This window comes from Arachis ipaensis, chromosome B1, assembly GCF_059453495.1.
Source record: "Arachis ipaensis isolate K30076 ecotype BB chromosome B1, ASM5945349v1, whole genome shotgun sequence".
NCBI lineage: Eukaryota > Viridiplantae > Streptophyta > Magnoliopsida > Fabales > Fabaceae > Arachis > Arachis ipaensis.
In genome coordinates, this window is record NC_142436.1 from 47018267 (window position 1) to 47030170 (window position 11904).

An 11904-nucleotide genomic window follows, 5' to 3' on the forward strand; every position below is an offset into this window, starting at 1 on the left:
ACTGGCGTTTAGCTCCAGCAAGGGACTCAAGCATGCACAAGCTCACTCCCTTTAAGGCGTTAAACGCCCAATATGGCATTTAACGCCAACAACCTTGGTCCAAATATGAAAGACCCACTCTTGGAGCATCTCTAGTGGATTTAGCATTTAGTATTAGTTATATTTTATTTTATTTTTGTAATTTTTAATTACCAACAATATCTTTTAGTCTTAGAATTTATTATTTTATTTTATTTTTAGAATTAAATTAGGTTGGTATATGGTGCACGAAATTGTGATCTCAGGCAACGGCGCCAAAAACTCAGTACGCACGTCTTAATAAATCATTTTTCATTCACAACTTCGATACAACTAACCAGCAAGTACACTGGGTCGTCCAAGTAATAAAACCTTACGTGAGTAAGGGTCGATCCCACGGAGATTGTTGGTATGAAGCAAGCTATGGTCATATTGTAAATCTCAGTCAGGCGGATATCAAATGGTTATGGAGTTTTCGAATAATAATAATAAATAAACAGAAAATAAAGATAGAAATACTTATGTAAATCATTGGTGAGAATTTCAGATAAGCGTATAGAGATGCTTTCGTTCCTCTGAACCTCTGCTTTCCTGCTGTCTTCATCCAATCATTCCTACTCCTTTCCATGGCAAGCTTTCTGTAAGGCATCACCGTTGTCAATGGCTACATCCCATCCTCTCTGTGAAAAAGGTCCAAATGCTCTGTCACGGCACGGCTAATCATCTGGAGGTTCTCGATCATACTGGAATAGGATTCACCCTCCTTTTGTGTCTGTCACTATGCCCAGCACTCGCGAGTTTGAAGTTCGTCACAGCCATCCCTTCCCAGATCCTACTCGGAATACCACAGACAAGGTTTAGACTTTCTGGATCTCAGGAATGGCCATCCATGGGTTCTAACTTATACCACGAAGATTCTAATATCTCGGACTCGGTCCTCTGTATTAGATATCTAAGAGATACTCATTCTAGCTTGTTTGCATGTAGAACAGAAGTGCTTGTCAGGCACGCGTTCATAAGTGAGAATGATGATGAGCGTCACATAATCATCACATTCATCATGTTCTTGGGTGCGAATGGATATCTTAGAAGCGGAATAAGTTGAATTGAATAGAAAAATAGTAGTACTTTGCATTAAATCATGAGGAACAGCAGAGCTCGACACCTTAATCTATGGAGTGCAGAAACTCTACCGTTGAAAATACATAAGTGATGAAGGTCCAGGCATGGCCAAATGGCCAGCCCCCAAACGTGATCAATATGATCCAAAGTTGAACTAAAAATCATAAGATGTAAATACAATAGTAAAAAGTCCTATTTATACTAAACTAGTTACTAGGGTTTACAGAATTGAGTAAATGATGTAGAAATCCACTTCCGGGGCCCACTTGGTGTGTGCTTGGGCTAAGCTTGAAGTTTACACGTGGAGAGGTCATTCTTGGAGTTGAACGCCAGTTTGTAATGTGTTTCTGGCGTTGAACTCCACTTTGCAACTTGTTTCTGGCGTAGGACGCCAGACTGCAGCATGGAACTGACGTTGAACGCCAGTTTACGTCATCAATTCTTATTCAAAGTATAAACTATTATATGTTTCTGGAAGGCCCTGGATGTTTACTTTCCAACGCAATTGGAAGTGCGCCATTTGGAGTTTTGTAGCTCCAGAAAATTCACTTTGAGTGTAGGGAGGTCAGAATCCAACAGCATCATCAGTCATTCTTCAACCTCTGAATCTGATTTTTGCTCAAGTCCCTCAATTTCAGCCAGAAATTACCTGAAATCACAGAAAAACACACAAACTCATAGTAAAGTCCAGAAATGTGAATTTTAATTAAAAACTAATAAAAATATACTAAAAACTAACTAAATCATACTGAAAATATACTAAAAACAATGCCAAAAAGCGTATAAATTATCCGCTCATCACAACACCAAACTTAAATTGTTGCTTGTCCCCAAGCAACTGAAAATCAAATAGGATAAAAAAGAAGAGAATATACTATAAATTCCAAAATATCAATGAAACATAGCCCCAATCAGATGAGCGGGACTTGTAGCTTTTTGCCTCTTGAATAGTTTTGGCATCTCACTTTATCCATTGAAGTTCAGAATGATTGGCATCTATAGGAACTTAGAGTTCAGATAGTGTTATTGATTCTCCTAGTTCAGTATGTTGATTCTTGAACACAGCTACTTTATGAGTCTTGGCTGTGGCCCTAAGCACTTTGTTTTCCAGTATTACCACCGGATACATAAATGCCACAGACACATAATTGGGTGAACCTTTTCAGATTGTGACTCAGCTTTGCTAAAGTCCCCAATTAGAGGTGTCCAGGGTTCTTAAGCACACTCTTCTTTTGCTTTGGACCTTGACTTTAACCGCTCAGTCTCAAGTTTTCACTTGACACCTTCACGCCACAAGCACATGGTTAGGGACAACTTGGTTTAGCCGCTTAGGCCAGGATTTTATTCCTTTAGGCCCTCCTATCCACTGATACTCAAAGCCTTGGGATCCTTTTTATTTACCCTTGCCTTTTGGTTTTAAGGGTTATTGGCTTTTTGCTCTTGCCTTTTGGTTTTAAGAGCTTTTGGCTTTTTTTGCTTGCTTTTTCTTTTTCTTTCTATTATTTTTTTCGCCATTTTTCTCTTTTTTTTCGCAAGCTTTCTGTATTCACTGTTTTTTCTTGCTTCAAGAATCAATTTTATGATTTTTCAGATTATCAAATAACATTTCTCCTTATCATCATTCTTTCAAGAGCCAACATATTTAACATTCTTAAACACAACTTCAAAAGACAGATGCACTGTTCAAGCATTCATTCAGAAAATAAAAAGTATTGTCACCACATCAAAATAATTAAACTAAGTTCAAGGATAAATTCGAAACTCATGTACTTCTTGTTCTTTTGAATTTAAAAACATTTTTCATTTAAGAGAGGTGATGGATTCATAGGACATTCATAACTTTAAGACAAAGTTACTAAATACTAATGATCATGTAATAAGACACTAACATAGATAAGCACTTAACATAAAGAAAACGAAAAATAGAAAATTTGAGAACAAGGAATGAGTCCACCTTAGTGATGGTGGCGTTTCCTTCTTGAGGAACCAATGATGTCCTTGAGCTCTTCTATGTCTCTTCCTTGTCTTTGTTGCTCCTCCCTCATTGCTCTTTGATCTTCTCTAATTTCATGGAGGATGATGGAGTGATCTTGATGTTCCACCCTTAGTTGTCCCATGTTGGAACTTAATTCTCCTATGGAGGTGTTGATTTGCTCCCAAAAATTCTATGGAGGAAAGTGCATCCCTTGAGGCATCTCAGGGATTTCTTGGTGATGAGCTTCTTCATGCGTCTCTTGAGATCCATGAATAGGCTCTCTTGTTTGCTCTATCCATTTCTTAATGATGGGCTTGTCCTCTTCAATGAGGATATCTCCCTCTATGTCAATCCCAGTCGAATTGCATAGGTGGCAAATGAGGTGAGGAAAGGCTAACCTTGCCATAGTGGAGGACTTATCAGCCACCTTGTAGAGTTCTTGAGGTATAATCTCATGAACCTCCACTTCCTCCCCAATCATGATGCTATGGATCATGATGGCCCGGTCTATTGTAACTTTAGACCGGTTGCTAGTGGAAATGATTGAGCGTTGAATGAACTCCAACCATCCTCTAGCTACAGGCTTAAGGTCCAGTCTTCTCAGTTGAACCGGTTTGCCTTTTGAGTCAATCTTCCATTGAGCTCCTTCCACACATATGTCCATGAGGACTTGGTCCAACCTTTGATCAAAGTTGACTCTTCTTGTGTAGGGGCGTGCGTTCTCTTCCATCATTGGCAAGTTGAACGCCAACCTCACATTTTTCGGACTAATATCTAAGTATTTCCCCCGAACCATGGTGAGATAATTTTTTGTGTTCGGGTTCTTACTTCGATCATGGTTCCTAGTGATCCATGCATTAGCATAGAACTCTTGAACCATTAGAATTCCGACTTGTTGGATGGGGTTTGTTAGAACTTCCCAACCTCTTCTTTGGATCTCATGTCGGATCTCCGGATACTCATTTTTCTTGAGTTTGAAAGGGACCTCGGGGATCACCTTCTTCTTGGCCACAACATCATAGAAGTGGTCTTGATGGGCTTTGGAGATGAATCTTTCCATCTCCCATGACTCGGAGGTGGAAGCTTTTGTCTTCCCTTTCCCTTTTCTAGAGGATTTTCCGGTCTTAGGTGCCATCAATGGTAATGGAAAAACAAAAAGCTTATGCTTTTACCACACCAAACTTAGAATATTGCTCGCCCTCGAGCAAGTGAAGAAAGAAAAGAAGAAGAAGAAGAAGATATGTAAGAGAGGGAGAGAGGGTTGTGTTTTGGCCAAGAAGGGGATGAGAGGGTTGTGTTGTGTGAGAATGAAGAAGAATGGAGAGGTTTATATAGTGGAGGGAGAGGGGTTAAGGTTCGGCCATATGGGGTGGGTTTGGGTGGGAAAGTGATTTTGAATTTTGAAGGTAGGTGGGGTTTATGAGGTAGGTTTATGGGGAAGAGTGGATGGATGTGAGTGGTGAATGGGTAATAGGGAAGAGAGAGATTGAGGTGATTGGTGAAGGGTTTTGGGGAAAGGTGTTTATTGGGAAGAGAGGATGAATGAGAAGAGGGGAGAGTATGAGTGGAGGTAGGTGGGGATCCTGTGGGGTCCACAGATGCTGAGATGATCCTGTGGGGTCCACAGATCCTGAGGTGTCAAGGATTTACATCCTTGCACCATTGAGGCATGTAAAATGCCTTTGCATGCAATTCTGGCATTTAAATGCCGAATTGATGCTTGTTCTGGGCGTTCAACGCCCAGATGCAGCATGTTTCTGGCGTTGAACGCCAGTTCTATGCTTGTTTCTGGCGTTCAGCGCCAGCTTTCCTCAGTGTGCATTCTTGGCGTCTGAACGGCAGGATGCTACTTGTTTCTAGCGTTCAACGCCAGATCCATGCTCTGTTCTGGCGTTGAACGCCAGCCAGATGCTCCTTACTGGCGTTTAAACGCCAGTAAGCTCTTCCTCCAGGGTGTGATTTTTTTCTGTTGTTTTTTATTCTGTTTTTAATTTTTTTTATTTATTTTGTGACTCCACATGATCATGAACCTAATAAAACATGAAAGAACAATAAGAATGAAAATAAAATTAGATAAATAAAAATTGGGTTGCCTCCCAACAAGCGCTTCTTTAATGTCAATAGCTTGACAGTGAGCTCTCATGGAGCCTCACAGATGTTCAGAGCATTGTTGAGACTTCCCAACACCAAACTTAGAGTTTGTATACGGGAGTTCAACACCAAACTTAGAGTTTGGTTGTGGCCTCCCAACACCAAACTTAGAGTTTGACTGTTGGGGCTCTAGTTGACTCTGCAGTGAGAGAAGCTTTTCATGCTTCATCTCCATGGTTACAGAGAGAGATCCTTGAGTTTTAAACACAAGGTTGTCCTCATTTAGTTGAAGGATCAATTCTCCTCTGTCCACATCAATCACAGCTCTTGCTATGGCTAGGAAGGGTCTTTCAAGGATGATGGATTCATCCTCATCCTTCCCAGTATCTAGGATTATGAAATCAACAGGGATGTAAAGGCCTTTAACCTTTACTAACATGTCCTCTACTTGTCCATAAGCCTATTTTCTGGAATTGTCTGCCATCTCTAATGAGATTCTAGCAGCTTGTTGGTGCACGAAGTTGTGATCTCCAGGCTCGAACAAATCCTGGTAATGGCTCCAAAGCTTGGTGCTCTGATCTTAATTCATGATTGTCACAACTTCGATACAACTAACCAGCAAGTGCACTGGGTCGTCCAAGTAATACCTTACGTGAGTAAGGGTCGAATCCCACGGAGATTGTTGGTATGAAGCAAGCTATGGTCACCTTGCAAATCTCAGTCAGGCGGATTTAAACATGATATTTTATTAGATTAAAATAAACAATAAAAGGGATAGAGATACTTATGTAAATCATTGGTAGGAATTTCAGATAAGCGAATGGAGATACTTTTCGTTCCTCTGAACCTCTGCTTTCCTGCTATCTTCATCCAATCAGTCTTACTCCTTTCCATGGCTGGCTTTATGTGATACATCACCACTGTCAACGGCTACTTTCGGTCATCTCACGGGAAAATGATCCAATGCCCTGTCACGGCACGGCTAATCGTCTGGAGGCATCACCCTTGTCAATGGCTTCATCTTATCCTCTCAGTGAATAATATGCTCACGCACCCTGTCACGGCACGGCTATTCATCTGTCGGTTCTCGATCATGCTGGAATAGGATTTACTATCCTTTTGCGTCTGTCACTAACGCCCTGCAATCGCGAGTTAGGAGCTCGTCACAGTCATTCAATCATTGAATCCTACTCGGAATACCACAGACAAGGTTTAGACCTTCCGGATTCTCTTGAATGCCGCCATCATTCTAGCTTACGCCACGAAGATTCCGGTTAGGAGATCTAAGAGATACTCATTCTAGCTTATTTCATGTAGAACAGAAGTGTTTGTCAGGCACGCGTTCATAAGGGAGAAGGATGATGATCGTCACACATAATCATCACCTTCATCACGTTCTTGGGTGCGAATGGATATCTTAGAAGTGAAATAAGAAGAATTGAATAGAAAATAGTAGTACTTTGCATTAATCTTTGAGGAACAGCAGAGCTCCACACCTTAATCTATGGAGTGTAGAAACTCTACCGTTAAAAATACATAAGTGAAGGTCCAGGCATGGCCGAGATGGCCAGCCCTCTAAAACGTGATCAAAGGATCATAAGATAATCCAAAGATGCCTAATACAATAGTAAGAGGTCCTATTTATAATAAACTAGCTACTAGGGTTTACATGAGTAAGTATTTGATGTATAAATCCACTTCCGGGGCCCACTTGGTGTGTGTTTGGGCTGAGCTTAAGTGTAGCACGTGCAGAGGCCATTTGTGGAGTTGAACGCCAGTTTTTGTGCCAGTTTGGGCGTTCAACTCTGGTTTTGGATCCTTTTCTGGCGCTGGACACCAGATTTGGGCAGAGAGCTGGCGTTGAACACCAGTTTACGTCATCTATTCTTGGCCAAAGTATGGACTATTATATATTGCTGGAAAGCCCTGGATGTCTACTTTCCAACGCAATTAGAAGCGCGCCATTTCAAGTTCTGTAGCTCCAGAAAATCCACTTTGAGTGTAGGGAGGTCAGAATCCAACAGCATCAGCAGTCCTTTTTCAACCTCTGAATCTGATTTATGCTCAAGTCCCACAATTTCAGCCAGAAAATACCTGAAATCATAGAAAAATACACAAACTCATAGTAAAGTCTAGAAATGTGAATTTAACACAAAATCTATTAAAAACATCCCTAAAAGTAACTAGATCCTACTAAAAATATACTAAAAACAATGTCAAAAAGCGTATAAATTATCCGCTCATCACAACACCAAACTTAAATTGTTGCTTGTCCCCAAGCAACTGAAAATTAAATAGGATAAAAAGAAGAGAATATACTATAAATTCCAAACTATCAATGAAACATAGCTCCAATCATATGAGCGGGACTTATAGCTTTTTGCCTCTTGAATAGTTTTGGCATCTCACTTTATCCGTTGAGGTTCAGAATGATTGGCATCTATAAGAACTTCAGATTTCGAATAGTGTTATTGACTCTCCTAGTTCAGTATGATGATTCTTGAACACAGCTTCTTTATGAGTCTTGGCCGTGGCCCTAAGCACTTTGTTTTCCAGTATTACCACCGGATACATAAATGCCACAGACACATAATTGGGTGAACCTTTTCAGATTGTGACTCAGCTTTGCTAGAGTCCCCAATTAGAGGTGTCCAGGGTTCTTAAGCACACTCTTCTTTTGCTTTGAACCTTGACTTTAACCGCTCAGTCTCAAGTTTTCACTTGACACCTACACGCCACAAGCACATGGTTAGGGACAGCTTGGTTTAGCCGCTTAGACCAGGATTTTATTCCTTTAGGTCCTCCTATCCACTGATGCTCAAAGCCTTGGGATCCTTTTTATTTGCCCTTGCCTTTTGGTTTTAAGGGTTATTAGCTTTTTCTGCTTGCTTTTTCTTTTTCTTTCTATTTTTTTTTTCGCCTATTTTTTTTCTTTTTTTCTTCTCTTTTTTTTTTTTTTTTTTTTTTTGCAAGTTTTGTTCTTTGCTGCTTTTTCTTGCTTCAAGAATCATTTTTATGATTTTTCAGATTATCAAATAACATGTCTCCTAGTCATCATTCTTTCAAGAGCCAACATATTTAACATTCTTAAACAACAACTTCAAAAGACATATGCACTGTTCAAGCATTCATTCAGAAAACAAGAAGCATTGTCACCACATCAATATAATTAAGCTAAGTTCAAGGATAAATTCGAAACTCATGTACTTCTTGTTCTTTTGAATTAAAACATTTTTCATTTAAGAGAGGTGATGGATTCATAGGACATTCACAACTTTAAGACAAAGTTACTAACTACTAATGATCATGTAATGAAGACACAAACACAGATAAGTACATAGCATAGAAAACGAAAACAGAAGAAATAAGAACAAGGAATGAGTCCACCTTAGTGATGTCCTTGAGCTCTTCTATGTCTCTTCCTTGCCTTGGCTGCTCCTCCTTCATTGCTTTTAGATCTTCTCTGATTTCATGAAGGATGATGGAGTGCTCTTGATGTTCCACCCTTAGTTGCTTCCAATAATTGTGTGGACGAAAATGTATCCCCTGAGGTATCTCAGGGATCTCTTGATTTGCAGTCAAATGTTCTACCACTGAGCTATAGACCCTTGATGGAAGCTTTTGTCTTCCCTTTCCTCTTTCTAGAGGTTTCTCTGGCCTTAGGTGCCATCAATGGTTATGGAAAAAACAAAAAAGCTATGCTTTTACCACACCAAACTTAGAATGTTGCTCGCCCTCGAGCAAAAGAAGAAAGAATAGAAGAATAAGAAGATATGGAGGAGATGGATGGGGGTGTGTATTCGGCCATATGGGTGGGATTGGGTGGGAGAGAGATGTTGAATTTTTGAAGGTAGTGGGTGTATGGATGTGAGTGGTAAATGGAAAAAAAGAAGGGATGATCATGAATGGAAAGAGAGATGATGAGGTAGGTGGGGATCCTGTGGGGTCCACAGATCCAGAGATGATCTTGTGGGGTCCACAGATCCTGAGGTGTCAAGGCATTTACATCCCTGCACCAATTTAGGCATGTAAAATGCCCTTGCACACAACTCTGGGCGTTCAGCGCCAGGTTGGTGCCCATTTTGGGCGTTCAACGCCCCTTTGCTGCCATTTCTGGCGTTGAACGCCAGAACCATGCTTGTTCTGGGCGTTCAACGCCAGGATGCTCCCATTCTGGGCATTCAGTGCCAGAACTATGCTCTGTTCTGGCGTTTGAACGCCAGACAGATGCTCCTCCAGGGTGTGATTTTTCTTCTGCTGTTTTTGATTCCGTTTTCAATTTTTATATTTATTTTGTGACTCCACATGATCATGAACCTAAGAAAACATGAAAAACAATAAAAATAAGAATTAGATAAACATTGGGTTGCCTCCCAACAAGCGCTTCTTTAATGTCAATAGCTTGACAGTGAGCTCTCATGGAGCCTCACAGATGTGCAGAGCTTTGTTGAGACTCTCCAACACCAAACTTAGAGTTTGGATATGGGAGTTCAACACCAAACTTAGAGTTTGGTTGTGGCCTCCCAACACCAAACTTAGAGTTTGACTGTGGGGGCTCTGGTTGACTCTGCTTTGAGAGAAGCTTTTTCTGCTTCCTCTCCATGGTTGCAGAGGGAGATCCTTGAGTTTTAAACACAAGGGAGTTCTCATTCCATTGAAGAACTATTTCACCTCTGTCAACATCAATCACAGCTCTTGCTGTGGCCAGAAAAGGTCTTCCTAGGATGATGGATTCATCCTCTTCCTTTCCAGTATCCAGGACTATGAAATCAGCAGGGATGTAAAGGCCCTCAACCTTTACTAATACATCCTCTACTTGTCCATAAGCCTGTTTTCTTGAGCTGTCTGCCATCTCTAGTGAGATTTTAGCAGCTTGCACCCCATAGATTCCCAGTTTCTCTATTACAGAGAGGGGCATGAGGTTTATACCTGAACCAAGGTCACACAGAGCTTTAAAGATCATGGTGCCTATGGTACAAGGTATTATGAACTTTCCAGGATCCTGTCTCTTCTGTGGCAATGTCAGTTGATCCAGATCACTTAGTTCATTGATGAACAAGGGAGGTTCAACTTCCCAAGCATCAATGCCAAATAATTTGGCATTCAGCTTCATGATTGCACCAAGAAACTTGGCAGTTTGCTCTTCAGTAACATCCTCATTCTCTTCAGAAGAGGAATACTCATCAGAGCTCATGAAGGGTATAAGGAGGTTCAATGGAATCTTTATGGCCTCTAGATGAGCCTCAGAGTCCTTTGGTTCCTCAGAGGGAAGCTCCTTATTGATCACTGGACGTCCTAGGAGGTCTTCCTCCTTGGGATTCACGTCCTCTCCTCTCCTCAGAGGTTCGGCCATGGCGCTTATGTCAATGGCCTTGCACTCTCCTTTTGGGTTCTCTTCTGTATTGCTTGGGAGAGTATTAGGAGGGATTTCAGTGATCCTTTTACTCAGCTGGCCCACTTGTGCTTCCAGATTTCTAATGGAAGACCTTGTTTCATTCATGAAACTTACAGTGGCCTTAGATAGATCAGAGACTAGATTTGCTAAATTAGAAGCATTTTGTTCAGAGTTCTCTGTCTGTTGCTGAGTTGATGATGGAAAAGGTTTGCTATTGCTAAACCTGTTTCTTCCACCATTATTAAAGCCTTGTTGGGGCTTTTGATCCTTCCATGAGAAATTTGGATGATTTATCCATGTTGAGTTATAGGTGTTTCCATAAGGTTCACCTAAGTAATTCACCTCTGCTATTGCAGGGTTCTCAGGATCATAGGCTTCTTCTTCAGAAGATGCCTCTTGAGTACTGTTGGATGCAGCTTGCATTCTATGCAGACTCTGAGAAATCATATTGAAACTTGCTGAGTCAATATTTTGTTTTGAGCCAATATGGCATTCAGAGTATCAACCTCAAGAACTCCCTTCTTCATAGGCGTCCCATTACTCACAGGATTCCTTTCAGAAGTGTACATGAACTGGTTATTAGCAACCATGTCAATGAGTTCTTGAGCTTCTGCAGGCGTTTTCTTTAGGTGAATGGATCCACCTGCAGAGGTGTCCAATGACATCTTTGATAGCTCAGATAAACCATCATAGAATATATCCAGGATGGTCCATTCTGAAAGCATGTCAGAAGGACACTTTTTGGTCAACTGTTTGTATCTTTCCCAAGCTTCATAGAGGAATTCACCTTCTTTCTGTCTGAAGGTTTGAACATCAGCTCTAAGCTTGCTCAGCTTTTGAGGAGGAAAGTACTTGGCTAAGAAAGCCGTGACCAGCTTATCCCAAGAGTTCAGGCTGTCTTTGGGTTGAGAATCCAACCATAATCTAGCTCTGTCTCTTACAGCAAAAGGGAAAAGCATGAGCCTGTAGACTTCAGGATCTACTCCATTAGTCTTAACAGTATCACATATCTGCAAGAATTCAGTTAAGAACTGAAAGGGATCTTCAGATGGAAGTCCATGAAACTTGCAGTTTTGCTGCATCAGAGAAACTAATTGAGGTTTCAGCTCAAAGTTGTTTGCTCCAATGGCAGGAATGGAGATGCTTCTTCCATGTAAATTGGAATTAGGTGCAGTGAAGTCACCAAGCATCTTCCTTATATTATTATTATTTTCGGCTGCCATCTCCTTTTCCTGTTCGAAAATTTCTGAAAGGTTATCTCTGGATTGTTGTATTTTTGCTTCTCTTAATTTTTTTCTTCAGA

General features: G+C 40.8%; 1 non-coding gene across 1 annotated transcript; it reads left to right on the top strand.

Moving 5' to 3' along the window:
* The first annotated feature begins 11320 nt into the window (after positions 1 to 11320).
* LOC148576455 (small nucleolar RNA R71) lies at positions 11321 to 11428 on the top strand. Its single transcript, XR_015903362.1, has one exon. It is a non-coding gene; the product is annotated as a small nucleolar RNA R71 (small nucleolar RNA).
* The last annotated feature ends 476 nt before the right edge of the window (positions 11429 to 11904 follow it).